General features: G+C 40.3%; 1 non-coding gene across 1 annotated transcript; it reads right to left on the bottom strand.

Moving 5' to 3' along the window:
* Positions 1–2869: 2869 nt before the first annotated feature.
* Positions 2870–2973, bottom strand: LOC148580805 (small nucleolar RNA R71). The gene has a single exon (XR_015899662.1). It is a non-coding gene; the product is annotated as a small nucleolar RNA R71 (small nucleolar RNA).
* Between the last annotated feature and the right edge of the window lie 12265 nt (positions 2974–15238).

Genomic DNA, 15238 nt, shown 5'->3' with positions numbered 1-15238 from the left:
TAAGCCTAAACTGGAGCTTAAACGCCAAAATCATGAAGGATAAGAAATGCTGGGATTGAAGTTTAACCTCCAGTTTGACCTCAAACTGGAGGTTAAACGCCAGAATGAATATGCCACCCAGGGAGGAGTTCCACGTTTAACCTCCAGTTTGACCTCAAACTGGAGGTTAAACGCCAGAACCAGGAAGAGTACCAGGGAGCCATTCCACGTTTAAGCTCCAGTTTGACTCAAACTGGAGCTTAAACGTGTTCGATAGCTTTTCTACTCCAGGGTTGCTCTCTCCATCTCCACGTTTAACCTCCAGTTTGACCTCAAACTGGAGGTTAAACGTGTTCGACACCTCCAGGGCCACCATTCCAAGCTTCCACGTTTAACCTCAAGTTTGACCTCAAACTGGAGGTTAAACGTGTTCGACCTCCAGTATGCCTCCACCCTTTTCCACGTTTAACCTCCAGTTTGACCTCAAACTGGAGGTTAAACGTGTTCGACCTCCAGGGCTGCCTTTCCTATCTCCACGTTTAAGCTTCAGTTTAACCTTAAACTGAAGCTTAAACGTGTTCGACTACATGACTCTCCAGGGCTACCTTCTTCCATTTCCACGTTTAAGCTTCAGTTTAACCTTAACTGAAGCTTAAACGTGCTTCTACAAAAGGCCTCACTGGAAGTGTCTGGCGTTTAAGCTGCAGTTTAAGCTTAAACTACAACTTAAACGCCACTCTTGGAAAAGGTTTCTGGGCCAAAAATATTGTGATTTAAGTTAGTCTTTGAGCACAAATATTAACTTAAACTTACTTTGGTATGAAACCCAATTGAATATCATGGTTTATGGGATTGGGCCTGAAGGATTGATGAGTTTGAAATCTCAATTTATTGAGTCATGTGTCATTATTTGATTATCACTAAATTGGCTCAATAAATGTTACAGGATTTGGATCAACAACCTCATCAAGGTTATGGATCATAAACCCAAGGCAAAAGGAAAGCAAGGAGAGGCCTCAAAGCCCAAGAAGCACAACTGAAGCTCAATATAGAAAGTGTATAAATAGGATAGAAGTTAAGTTAGAGAGAACTTTACTTTCACTTTTAGCTAGTTTTCCTTTTCTTTGTAATTGAATTCAGAGCTATGATTCACTAAACCCCCTTTCATTGGGTTAGGGAGCTCTATTGTAATTCAATGAATCAATAATAGTTTATCTTCTTCTTCAATCTTTTCTCTTGAATTTTGTTAGAAAGCTTCTCGATCTAATTCCATTGAGTAGTTGTCTTGGGAAAGAAACTACTCATACTTGGAATCCTTCGGAGCCTTGGGAAAGGAATGGAGGATTCATGCTAGAGAAGCTTTCTCACAATGGATTGGATTGGGGTTTGGATGGATATTGTGACATGTAATCCTACCAAATTGTGGTTCATGAAATTGTGTGGTATAATCAGTGATCAAGCATCATCTCTTCTTATGAACATTTAAACCAAGGGATTGGGAATTTGTTTGTTTTTAGAGAGCATTGGTGAGCCAAGGAATTGGGATCCAATCATATAAGATTGCCAAGCAAAATTCAATGAATGCATTGGTTGAAGAAGAGATTTACATGTTTTGATTCGGAGATTTCAATATCTCCTAAACCCAATGAATTCCCCATTTCTGATTTCCACTTTCTCTTTACATTCTGCAATTCAATTCTTGCAATCATCCCCATTCCCTTGTAATTTCAGCAATTTACATTCTGCTCTTTAATTCATGCAATTTAAGATTCAGCCATTTAATTTTCTTGTCATTTACTTTTCCCGCCAATTTTACATTCCGCAATTCTCACCTCAAATCTTGATTCCGCTCAACTAGAACACACTTCTAATCCGAATTGCTCACTCAACCAATCCTTGTGGGATTCGACCTCACTCTATTGTGAGTTTTTACTTGACAACGATAACCGGTGCACTTGCCGGAAGGAATTTTGCCGATCGTGCAATTTCCTAAATCGTAGCATAACACGTTTATGCGCATCAAGTTTATGGCGCCGTTGCCGGGGATTGGTTTTCGATTGACAATTCTCAAATTGGAAGCTAACTAGATTGAGCAATTTTCTCTTGCTTTGTTAATTCTGTTCTAGATACTTGTTGAATTTTAATTTCTGCACTTGGTTACATGCTTTCCTTCGTTATGCCTTTAAATTCATGCAACTAACTCACTGACTCACTAACTGTTTGATTTAATTCCTCAATTGATCTAACCATACTCTTCCATTAACCAAGAGTATTTTACTTGTTTGTGTTTGAGCTGTGTTCTTGTATGACAGGTAGGAGAGGAGAGACATCAACTCCTCCATATACCGAACCGGAAAGGACCCTTCATAGACTTAGAAGGGAAGCAAGAGGGAAGAGAGTAGTGGGAGAAGAGGAATCTGAAGGAGAATCTGAGGACAATTTTGAGGAAGCTTTAGATCTCAACATGGATAGAGAAGTTCACAACCATGAGAGAGCTGATGGAAACGATGCCATCCCTGAGAGGAGGGTTCTTAGTTCATACATAAACCCAACCTCTGGGAATTGTGGTAGTAGCATCCAGAAACCACCCATTCAGGCCAACAATTTTGAGTTCAAGCCACAGCTAATATCACTGGTGGAAAATCATTGTTCCTTTGGAGGAAGTGCTAATGAAGACCCAAACCAACATCTCACAAAATTCCTGAGAATTTGTGACACTGTGAAGTCCAATGGAGTCCAGGAAGATGCCTATAAACTGCTCTTGTTCCCATTTTCACTTAGGGACAAAGCAGCTAAGTGGCTGGAATCATTCCCAAGGGGGAGTCTAACAACATGGGATGAGGTGGAAAGCAAGTTTCTGGCACGTTTCTACCCTCCACAAAAGGTCAATAGGCTTCGATCTGAGGTTCAGACTTTTAGACAACAAGATGGTGAAACCCTCTACGAGGCATGGGAGAGATTCAAGGACTTGACAAGGAAATGCCCACCAAACATGTTCCATGATTGGGTGCAATTGCACATCTTCTATGATGGGCTTTCTTATGAATCAAGGAAGGCTGTAGACCATTCATCAGGAGGTTCATTGAACAAGAAAAAGACTGTGGAAGAAGCCATTGAAGTGATAGAGACAGTGGCTGAGAATGAGTACTACTATGCATCAGAAAGGCACAACACTAAGGGAGTCATGGAGCTGAACCATGTTGATACAATTCTAGCCCAAAACAAGGTGTTTGCCAAGCAACTAGCAGAGCTCACCAGACAATTAGAAACAAAGCAAGTGGCTGCAATACACACACAAGATCAAGAGGAAGTAGGCATTGAAGGAGGTGATTGGGATGAGGCTAACTATGTGGGAAACCAACAAAGGCAATCATATGATCCACATTCCAACACTTACAACCCAGGCTGGAGAAACCACCCAAACTTTGGGTGGGGAAACCAACAAACCCAACCACAAAACCACAAACCTTACAACCACAACCAACATAACAATTCCACATACCAAAACTCCAACCAAAGATCATACCAAGCCACACAAAACACTTACCCCCAATCATCATATCATGGCCAAAATAATCAACATACCCAACCTAATCCGAACCAACAATTTCAAGATCAATTAAATCGAATAGAAGGAATTATGGCAACCATGAGTCAAGACATCATTGAACTGAAGAGCTTCAGGGATGATGTGAGAACTACCTTAAGAAACCATGGTGAAAAACTCAAAAGGATGGAATCTCAAGTAGGAGAGCTATCTCAACAGGCACCCAAATCAACTGCAGTGTTCCCTAGTGACACAGAAAAGAATCCTAAAGGGGAACAAAAGAGAGTAAGATGGGAAGAATGCAAAGCCATCACCATAATGAAGGAAGGTGTGGAAGAAGTTAAGCAAGAAGGTGGAACTGAGCAAGCCAAGGAACTGCAAAAAGGCATGATGGAAGTATACCAACCAAAAGCACCATTTCCTGAGAGGTTAGGAGGAGGTGAAAAAAGGAAAACCTATTCAAGGTTTCTAGAGACATTTAACTCTCTTCATGTCAATATTCCCTTTCTTGAGATTCTTCATCAAATGCCCACACACATCAAGTATTTAAAGGAATTGTTAAGCAAGAAAAGAGTTTTGAAGGGAGGACAAACGGTAACAATGAACAAAGAATGCAGTGCTCTCATCAAGAAGGACACACTCTCTAAGAAAACGGACCCATGAAGTTTTCATATCCCTTGCATCATAGGGGAAACAAAAATTGACAGAGGATTCTGTGATCTAGGAGCTAGCATAAACGTGATGCCCCTAACTCTTATGAAGAGGCTACAACTGAATGAGGTGAGATCCACTGATGTAATCATACAACTGGCTGACAAAACTCAGAAGCAAGCTGAAGGGGTAGTTGAAAATGTGCTGGTGAAAGTGGGGGATTATTATTTCCCCACAGACTTTGTCATTGTGGACATGGAGGAAAGCTACTTACACCCTATCATTCTGGGCAGACCATTTCTAGCCACTACTAGAGTGCTCATAGATGTAGAACAAGGAGAGCTAATTCTGAGAATACATGATGAACAGCTCATTTTCAAAGTCTTCAAACCTGCATCTGAGCCTGAACCAGAACCTGAAAAGCCTAAAGATGATAGTAGCCATCCGTGTTTGGAGGAAAGTAATCCAGCAGCTGAGACTCTAAAACAGTCATGGGAAGGCAAACAAGAGTTGCAAGAGTTAGAACCACAAGAATCAGTGGAAACAGATCAGAAGGATCCTCCTGACATTAAGGTCAATGAAGAAATCCTCAAGAGAAAGGGAAGAGTGATAGGGAGATTGCCAAGAGGATGGAGAAACAAGAAAATTCCCACTGAAGGTTTTTCTCCGGGAGATAACGTGATATCAAGTCATTATCTGCCAATCCCACCTGGCCTCAAAACCATTCCTTCCCAGCTCCCTCAAGTGTTCACAATCAGGAAAGTTCTTTCTATGGAACATTTAGAGGTCATGAATGAATCAAGTGGGGACGTTTTCATAGTGAGAGGAGAGGACGTCAAGCACTACAATCCACCCTAACAAGGGACAACCGTCAAGCTAGTGACGTTAAAGAAGCGCTTCATGGGAGGCAACCCATGTTTTTAGTATCCTTAATCTTTAGTGCTTTGCTTTACATCTAATAAAGCATGGTTTCTTATGCATGAACTTGAATCCTCAGGACAACTATTGATTAAGTGCACTAAACCTTGCATGTAAATTACGATGGGTCTCTAAGTTTGGTGTGCTTGATGGCACTCCCAAATCTTACTCGAATTGAATTCCATCTTTCATTCAAGGTGCACAACCAAACATTAAGTTTGGTGTTCTTTTTGAACACAGTTTATGAAAAGCAAGAAGTTCCTCTGGATTTCAAAATTCATGACAAGTAGACCATTCACATGTTTTAATACTTTGGTTTCAATTACTTAGGTTAGTCACTTTGTTTAGAATCAAAGAGCCAAGGTGACTATGATTTATTAGAATTATGCACACTCATTAAGGACAACCAATGTGGATTTCATGTCATCAGGAGACTTAACCAAACACTAAGTTGGTGTCCAAATAATAAGTGTGCATACATGTAGAAGTCACGGCTATAGCTCATAAAGACAAGCATTGATTTACATGTGCAAATACTATTCATAATTCACATGGACCGAAAAATGATAGCAAATTTGTTTGTTTGTGCAGGTACAAAAGAAAAGACAAAAATGGAGGAAAAAGACAAAGGGAGGTACGTGCTTGGTCAAAAAGAAAATTCACAAATCTTTGAAACTAACACATGGGAAAAGGAAGTTCTGCAAGAAAAGAAAGCTACATGTACAACCTAATGCATCCAGAATACTTCCAAGAAAATGAAAAGCCAATCGTCCTTATCTACAATTCATATATTTACCATCAAGCCACCCTTCACAAACCACCCTAGCCGTTCATTTTTCACTCTTGGGCACTATAAAGAACCACTTGGGGAACGAGTCCCACACCACCAATTCTCCTTCATACACATTTTCCTTCATCACAGCATAACTATCTCTTGCCGAAAACAACCTCACCACACCTCCAACAACACTTCTTGCTTCACCTTGTCAACTTTAGCTTATCACTTACCAAAACTAAAAAAAAAAAAAAACCAATGGCAGCTTCATCTAGCCACAAAAGAAGAAAAGACAAGCAGCCAATGGAGGAAAACAGGGAATTCGATGCATGGAGATACAGATCAGTGTTCCATGAGATTCAAGCCGAATGGATGAGACCTAAAACGGTACTAGCTGAGGTTCCCTTTGACCTTGAAAAGGATGAGTTCCCAGGTGTTTGGGAAAAGATCAAAAAGAGGAAGTGGGAGCTCCTAACTAAGCCAATCACTAGAATCAACATCAACTTGGTGAAAGAGTTTTATGCAAATGCAGTAAGGGAGGATCAAACCAAGAACCCCACATACAAAAGCTATGTGAGAGGGGTGGAAGTTGACTTCAGTCCTAAAGCAATCATGAAAACTCTTGGCCTGAAAAACATACATTTCAGCCAAGCAAGTTATGAAGAAAGGATGATAGGAGAACCTGACTATACAACTATTGCTGAAGACCTTTGTGCCATCAGAGCTGAATGGGTGAGAAAAACAAGAGGGGCTCCAAGAGTCTTGAGAAGGGGAGACCTAACACCTGAAGCTAAAGGGTGGTATGCAATAGTTAGGAGATCCATCCTACCCACTGCAAACTCTTCAGAAATAGTCCCTAAAAGAGCCATCTTGCTACATTGCATTATGGTTGGAGGAGAGATCAAAGTTCATAAACTCATTGCTGAACAGATACAAGAGTTTAGTGAGAAAAGTGACCCTGAATCCTGGCTCCACTTCCCTAGCACTATCATTAGACTATGCATCGATGCCCAAGTACCACTTGAGGATGAAAGACCTAATTGGCTATATCCTGGGCTGGCCATAACTGCGCACAGAATGACTCTTGGCCCAACTCCTCCAAGACATACAAGAAGAAGAAATGAAGAAGGGCAACAAGTGGAAGCCGAGCAAGAAGCAGAACAAGAAAGACAGGAAGGAGAAGATAGAGAAGAAGAGCAAGAAGAGCAAGCAACTCCTGAAAGAAGACAACGAATTCCCAGAGACCCCATGGATATGAGCAGAATGCAGGAAATCATGGAAGGAATGTCTCAACAATACATGAGGTCTCAGGAGAGACAAGAGGACTTTCATCTAAAAATGATGGATATGCAAAGGAACTTTGAATCAAGATTCTTCGATCTGCAAAGGGAACAAAATTTACACTTACAGGAATCCTTCAGCCACATATGCCAACACCAAGATGCCAATGTCTTGGCAATCAAGGAAGCCACCACTTTACAGAATGCAAGATACTCAGTCCAAGCTGATTACAACATCAGTTCGCAAATCAAGCTTAACTACATAGGGGAACATCTACACAAGATGGACCCAGCATTCCCAGCTTATGATGAGTATTTCAAAGGGAGGAAAGAAGGAGAAATAAACAAGGCAATGATCCTTGAAAAAGGAGTGGAAGAAACGATGAAAAAAGCTGGATTCTGGAAAAAGCTCATAAGAAAAGACAAGGGAGGCACAAGTGGTCAAAAAGAGGCAGGAAGCAAGAAGAAGCAGGATCCCAAGAATTAAGAAGAACCAAGCAATAAATAAGAGGTGGTCTCGTTCCTTAATAATCAAATGATAATTGGTGAATTGTCTTTATGAACGTGTTTTCATCATAAGTCATTTAAGTGTTATGTGGAGTTTTTTTTTTATGAGTCGTTTTTTTAGTATGTGTGTTTGTTAATTGCTTTGAATAAAGTGAATGCCTAGATGTTTGGATATAACTTCACCTTCTTAAACAAGTGCGTGCCATGCTTGTTCTGTTTCCATAAAATAAAAGAAAAGTTTGAACAAAAGTAACTTGGCTAAATTAGTGACAAATCAAGTAGAATTAAGTGGTGGTATGCATGCTTGATTGTTTAGTCAGATCACTAAAATTAGAGTGTAGAATTATCATTTTTTTTATGTAGAAAGTGAACATTGACTATGGATCTTGATGAATAAATGTCTTTGGCCATGAAAAAGAAAGAAAAAGAAAAAGAAAAAGCCACGGAAAAAGGCAACCAAAAAGCAAAAAAATTGAGAAAATAAGCTAGGTACCAATGGTTTGAACTTCTGAGACAAATGCCTGTGGTGTTTATGTATTAAGGATATGCTTGGATGAATAGGTTCTGAGGAGTGTTTCAACACTTGGTAACTTGGGTTAACTAACCCGGGATTATCAACCAAAAGTCCATTATCAAGAGCAACCTAAATACAAAACATTTAGTCACACAAAGAGGTGCTGGGCACCAATGTCTCAAGAAGAAATGTGAACTAAAATGCCTAAGGTGGATATGTGTAGTGCACTGATAAGAAAAAGAAAATGCCAAAGGCTTGTGCAACACATGACACTAAGCAAACAAGGAGCAAAAGAAGCTCTAAGAAAAAGAAAAGAAAAACAAAGAAGAGAAAAGTGCCAAAGACATAAGAATAACAAGAGGCCATAGCAATTTTTGATGGATGCAATGAAAAAGTGATAATCATACCTGATAAGTATGAAAAAGTGATGCTGCAACTTTCTGCATAAAACCCTTCTGATGAACTTCAAATGCTTGCTAATATAGCCAATGTAATTGCTTTCTGTTTCATACTTTCTTCTCAAATAACTCAGGACTTGCTTAGGGACAAGCAAGTATTAAGTTTGGTGTTGTGATGCCAAGGCATCATAGGCTAGTTTCACTAGCATTTTTCTGTTAGTTTTAGTTGTTTTATGCATTTTCTTGAGCTTAAAGTAACCAAAAATGGTTAAATGAAGAACAAAGTAATGAACCATCCAAACAATATGATTTTGATGCAAATTCCATGAGTTTTAGTTATATTACTTAAATGCTATGAATGAAAGATTTCTCATGAAATTTTGCAAGACTTTGATGCAATTGTTTGGATGATTTCAGGGAAGAAGAGGCTAAGCAAGGAAGCAACAAAATCAATAAAGGAAGCTTGAATATCACATGTGGAGTTTAAGTTCCAGTTTAAGCCTAAACTGGAGCTTAAACGCCAAAATCATGAAGGATAAGAAATGCTGGGATTGAAGTTTAACCTCCAGTTTGACCTCAAACTGGAGGTTAAACGCCAGAATGAATATGCCACCCAGGGAGGAGTTCCACGTTTAACCTCCAGTTTGACCTCAAACTGGAGGTTAAACGCCAGAACCAGGAAGAGTACCAGGGAGCCATTCCACGTTTAAGCTCCAGTTTGACTCAAACTGGAGCTTAAACGTGTTCGATAGCTTTTCTACTCCAGGGTTGCTCTCTCCATCTCCACGTTTAACCTCCAGTTTGACCTCAAACTGGAGGTTAAACGTGTTCGACACCTCCAGGGCCACCATTCCAAGCTTCCACGTTTAACCTCAAGTTTGACCTCAAACTGGAGGTTAAACGTGTTCGACCTCCAGTATGCCTCCACCCTTTTCCACGTTTAACCTCCAGTTTGACCTCAAACTGGAGGTTAAACGTGTTCGACCTCCAGGGCTGCCTTTCCTATCTCCACGTTTAAGCTTCAGTTTAACCTTAAACTGAAGCTTAAACGTGTTCGACTACATGACTCTCCAGGGCTACCTTCTTCCATTTCCACGTTTAAGCTTCAGTTTAACCTTAACTAAAGCTTAAACGTGCTTCTACAAAAGGCCTCACTGGAAGTGTCTGGCGTTTAAGCTGCAGTTTAAGCTTAAACTACAACTTAAACGCCACTCTTGGAAAAGGTTTCTGGGCCAAAAATATTGTGATTTAAGTTAGTCTTTGAGCACAAATATTAACTTAAACTTACTTTGGTATGAAACCCAATTGAATATCATGGTTTATGGGATTGGGCCTGAAGGATTGATGAGTTTGAAATCTCAATTTATTGAGTCATGTGTCATTATTTGATTATCACTAAATTGGCTCAATAAATGTTACAGGATTTGGATCAACAACCTCATCAAGGTTATGGATCATAAACCCAAGGCAAAAGGAAAGCAAGGAGAGGCCTCAAAGCCCAAGAAGCACAACTGAAGCTCAATATAGAAAGTGTATAAATAGGATAGAAGTTAAGTTAGAGAGAACTTTACTTTCACTTTTAGCTAGTTTTCCTTTTCTTTGTAATTGAATTCAGAGCTATGATTCACTAAACCCCCTTTCATTGGGTTAGGGAGCTCTATTGTAATTCAATGAATCAATAATAGTTTATCTTCTTCTTCAATCTTTTCTCTTGAATTTTGTTAGAAAGCTTCTCGATCTAATTCCATTGAGTAGTTGTCTTGGGAAAGAAACTACTCATACTTGGAATCCTTCGGAGCCTTGGGAAAGGAATGGAGGATTCATGCTAGAGAAGCTTTCTCACAATGGATTGGATTGGGGTTTGGATGGATATTGTGACATGTAATCCTACCAAATTGTGGTTCATGAAATTGTGTGGTATAATCAGTGATCAAGCATCATCTCTTCTTATGAACATTTAAACCAAGGGATTGGGAATTTGTTTGTTTTTAGAGAGCATTGGTGAGCCAAGGAATTGGGATCCAATCATATAAGATTGCCAAGCAAAATTCAATGAATGCATTGGTTGAAGAAGAGATTTACATGTTTTGATTCGGAGATTTCAATATCTCCTAAACCCAATGAATTCCCCATTTCTGATTTCCACTTTCTCTTTACATTCTGCAATTCAATTCTTGCAATCATCCCCATTCCCTTGTAATTTCAGCAATTTACATTCTGCTCTTTAATTCATGCAATTTAAGATTCAGCCATTTAATTTTCTTGTCATTTACTTTTCCCGCCAATTTTACATTCCGCAATTCTCACCTCAAATCTTGATTCCGCTCAACTAGAACACACTTCTAATCCGAATTGCTCACTCAACCAATCCTTGTGGGATTCGACCTCACTCTATTGTGAGTTTTTACTTGACAACGATAACCGGTGTACTTGCCGGAAGGAATTTTGCCGATCGTGCAATTTCCTAAATCGTAGCATAACACGTTTATGCGCATCATACTGTCTTAGTATCATTAGTGGATGTTGCAATTGCCTCTACCCATTTAGATACATAGTCTACTGCCACCAGAATATATGTGTTTGAGTATGATGGTGGGAAAGGCCCTATGAAGTCAATACTCCATACATCAAACAACTCAATCTCCAAGATTCCCTGTTGAGGCATGGTGTAACCATAAGGCAGATTACCAGCCCTCTGGCAACTGTCACAGTTATGTACAAATTCTCGGGAATCTCTATAGAGGGTAGGCCAGTAGAAGCCACATTGGAGGACCTTGGTGGCTGTTCGCTCACCTCCGAAATGGCCTCCGTATTGTGACCCATGGCAATGCCATAAGATCTTCTGTGCTTCTTCTCTAGGCACACACCTACGGATTATTCCGTCTGCACATCTCTTAAAGAGATAGGGTTCATCCCACAAGTAGTACTTTGCATCAGTAATTAATTTTTTCTTTTATTGGCTGCTGTACTCCTTGGGTATGAATCTTGCAGCTTTATAGTTTACAATGTCTGCAAACCATGGTGTTTCCTGAATGGCAAACAGTTGCTCATCTGGAAAGGTTTCAGAGATCTCAATAGAGGGAAAGGACGTCCTTTCTACTGGCTCTATCCGGGATAGATGATCAGCCACTTGGTTCTCTGTCCTTTTTCTGTCTCTTATTTCTATATCAAACTCTTGCAGAAGCAACACCCATCTTATGAGCCTGGATTTTGAATCCTGCTTTGTGAGTAGATATTTAAGAGCAGCATGGTCAGTGTATGCAATCACTTTTGATCCTACTAAGTATGATCTGAACTTGTCAATGGCATAAACCACTGCAAGCAATTCTTTTTCTGTGGTTGTGTAATTTTTCTAGGCATCATTTAAAACACGGCTAGCATAATAAATAACATGTAGAAGCTTGTTATGCCTCTTTCTCAGTACTGCACCAATGGCATGATCACTGGCATCACACATTAGTTCAAATGATAATGTCCAGTCTGGTGCAGAAATAACTGGTGCTGTGACCAGCTTAGCTTTCAGAGTTTCAAACGCCTGCAGACACTCTGTGTCAAACACAAATGGTGTGTCAGCAGCTAGCAGATTGCTCAGAGGTTTTGCAATTTTTGAAAAATCCTTTATAAACCTCCTATAGAATCCTGCATGCCCCAGAAAGCTTCTGATTGCCTTAACATTGGCAGGTGGTGGTAATTTTTCAATTACTTCGACTTTAGCTTGATCCAACTCTATTCCCTTGTTTGAAATTTTATGCCCAAGGACAATTCCTTCAATCACCATAAAGTGACATTTTTCCCAATTTAAAACTAGGTTAGTCTCTTGGCATCTTTTCAGAACAAGTGCTAAATGGTCAAGGCATGAGCTGAATGAATCTCCAAATACTGAAAAGTCATCCATGAAGACTTCCAGAAATTTCTCTACCATATCAGAGAAGATAGAGAGCATGCATCTCTGAAAGGTTGCAGGTGCATTACACAGCCCAAATGGCATTCCTCTGTAGGCAAATACTCCAGATGGGCATGTGAATTCTGTTTTCTCTTGATCCTGGGGATCTACTGTAATTTGGTTGTAGCCTGAATAGCCATCCAAAAAGCAGTAATAATCATGACCTGCTAGTCTTTCTAGCATCTGGTCTATGAATGGTAAAGGAAAATGATCCTTTCTGGTGGCTGTATTGAGCCTTCTGTAGTCAATACACATGCGCCACCCTGTAACTGTTCTTATAGGAACCAGTTCATTTTTTCATTATGAACTACTATCATGCCTCCCTTTTTGGGGACAACTTGGACAGGGCTCACCCAGGGGCTATCAGAAATAGGATAAATAATCCCAGCCTCCAGTAACTTGGTGACCTCTTTCTGCACCACTTCCTTCATGGATGGATTTAGCCGCCTTTGTGGTTGAACCACTGGCTTAGCATCGTCCTCCAATAGGATCTTGTGCATGCATCTTGCTGGGCTGATGCCCTTAAGATCACTTATGGACCACCCAAGAGCTGTCTTGTATGTTCTTAGCACTTGAAGTAGCGCTTCCTCTTCCAGGGGATTTAAAGCAGAGCTTATGATCACCGAAAAAGTGTCACCTTCTCCCAGAAATGCATATTTCAGGGATGGTGGTAATGGTTTGAGCTCGGGTTTAGGAGATTTTTCCTCTTCCTGAGGAAGTTTCAGAGGCTCTTTCAATTCCTCTGATTCCTCCAGATCAGGCTGAACATCTTTAAAGATGTCTTCCAGCTCTGATTCAAGACTCTCAGCCATGTTGATCTCCTTACCAAAGAGTCAATAAGATCAACTTTCATGCAGTCTTTTGGTGTGTCTGGATGCTGCATGGCTTTGACAGCATTCAACTTAAACTCATCCTCATTGACTCTCAGGGTTACTTTCCCCTTTTGGACATCAATGAGAGTTCGTCCAGTTGCTAGGAAAGGTCTTCCTAGAATGAGAGTAGCACTCTTGTGCTCCTCCATTTCCAGCACTACAAAGTTAGTGGGGAAGGTAAATGGCCCAACCCTGACAATCATGTCTTCAATCACGCCTGATGGGTATTTAATGGAGCCATCAGCAAGTTAGAGATATATCTGGGTTGGTTTGACTTCTTCAGTTAAACCAAGCTTTCTGATAGTGGATGCAAGTATTAGGTTGATGCTTGCCCCAAGATCACATAAAGCTGTCTTGGTGCAATTACCCTCTAATATGCATGGTATCATAAAGCTCCCGGGATCTTTAAGCTTTTCTGGGAAGCTTTTCAGAATGACTGCACTGCATTCTTTAGTGAGGAGAACTCTTTCAGTTTCTCTCCAATCCTTCTTATGACTTAAGATCTCTTTCATGAACTTGGCATAAGAGGGTATTTGCTCAAGTGCCTCTGCAAACGGAATCTTTATTTCAAGAGTCCTGAGATAGTTTGCAAAGTGGGTAAATTGCTTATCCTGCTCCTCTTTGCGGAGTTTTTGAGGATAAGGCATCTTGGCTTTGTATTCCTTAACCTTGGTTGCTGCAGGTTTATTTCCTACAGAGGTGGTTGGAGAAGCCTTTTTAGAGGGGTTGTTATCAGCACTTGTGTGTGTCTAATCCCTCACTGGCGTTTGCATGCCAGGGTTAGAAGCTTGATTGGCGTTGGACGCCAACTTCTTACCTGTTTCTGGCGTTTGAACGCCAGAACTGAGCTTCCATTGGGCGTTTGATGCCAGCTCCTTGCCTATTTCTGGCGTTTGAATGCCAGAACTGCGCGTGGGTTGGGCGTTTAACACCAGCTTTGCATCCTTTTTTGGCGTTTTAATGCCAGAGTTATTCCTCTCTGGGCTCTTACTGTCCTCAGAGGGATTTTGGATAATATTCTGCTCATCCTCTGTCAGTTGTTCTTTTCTTGGCTTTCTGCTGCTCTGAAGTGAGGTATTTAATGTTTTTCCACTTCTTAATTGAACTGCCTGGCACTATTCTGTTATCTGCTTTGATAATTGCTATTTTGTCTGATTCAATTGTGCTTCCATATTTTTATTAGCATTTTTAGTGTCTTGTAGCATCTCCTTAAATTCTGCTAACTGTCTTGTTATAGAAGATAGTTGCTGATTGAGTTCAGCAACTTGTTCCTGAGGACTAAAGTCAGTTGATACTACCTTAGCTTCTTCTTTCATGGAGGACTCATTACCTATGTACAGATGCTGATTTCTAGCAACTATATCAATAAGCTCTTGAGCCTCTTCAATAGTCTTTCTCATGTGTATAGATCCACCAGGTGAGTGGTCTAGAAATATCTGAGCTTTTTCTGTAAGCTCATAGTAGAAGATGTCTAATTGCACCCACTCTGAAAATATTTCAGAGGGGCATTTCCTTAGCATCCCTCTGTACCTCTCCCAGGCGTTATAAAGGAATTCATCATCCTCTTGTTTAAAGCCTTGGATGTCCAGCTTTAGCTGTGTCATTCTTTTTGGAGGAAAATATTGATTCAGGAATTTGTCTGATAACTGTTTCCATGTCCTTATGCTTGCTGTGGGTTGGTTATTTAACCACCTCTTAGCTTGATCTTTTACAGCAAATGGAAACAGTAACAGCCTGTATACGTCCTGATCTACCTCCTTGTCACACACTGTGTCAACAATTTGCAAGAACTGTGCCAGAAACTCAGTAGGTTCTTCCTGTGGAAGACCGGAATACTGGCAATTTTGCTGCACC

The sequence above is a fragment of the Arachis ipaensis genome, chromosome B10 (assembly GCF_059453495.1).
Source record: "Arachis ipaensis isolate K30076 ecotype BB chromosome B10, ASM5945349v1, whole genome shotgun sequence".
In the NCBI taxonomy this organism is placed as follows: Eukaryota; Viridiplantae; Streptophyta; class Magnoliopsida; order Fabales; family Fabaceae; genus Arachis; species Arachis ipaensis.
This window is presented reverse-complemented; position numbering and strand designations above follow the sequence as displayed.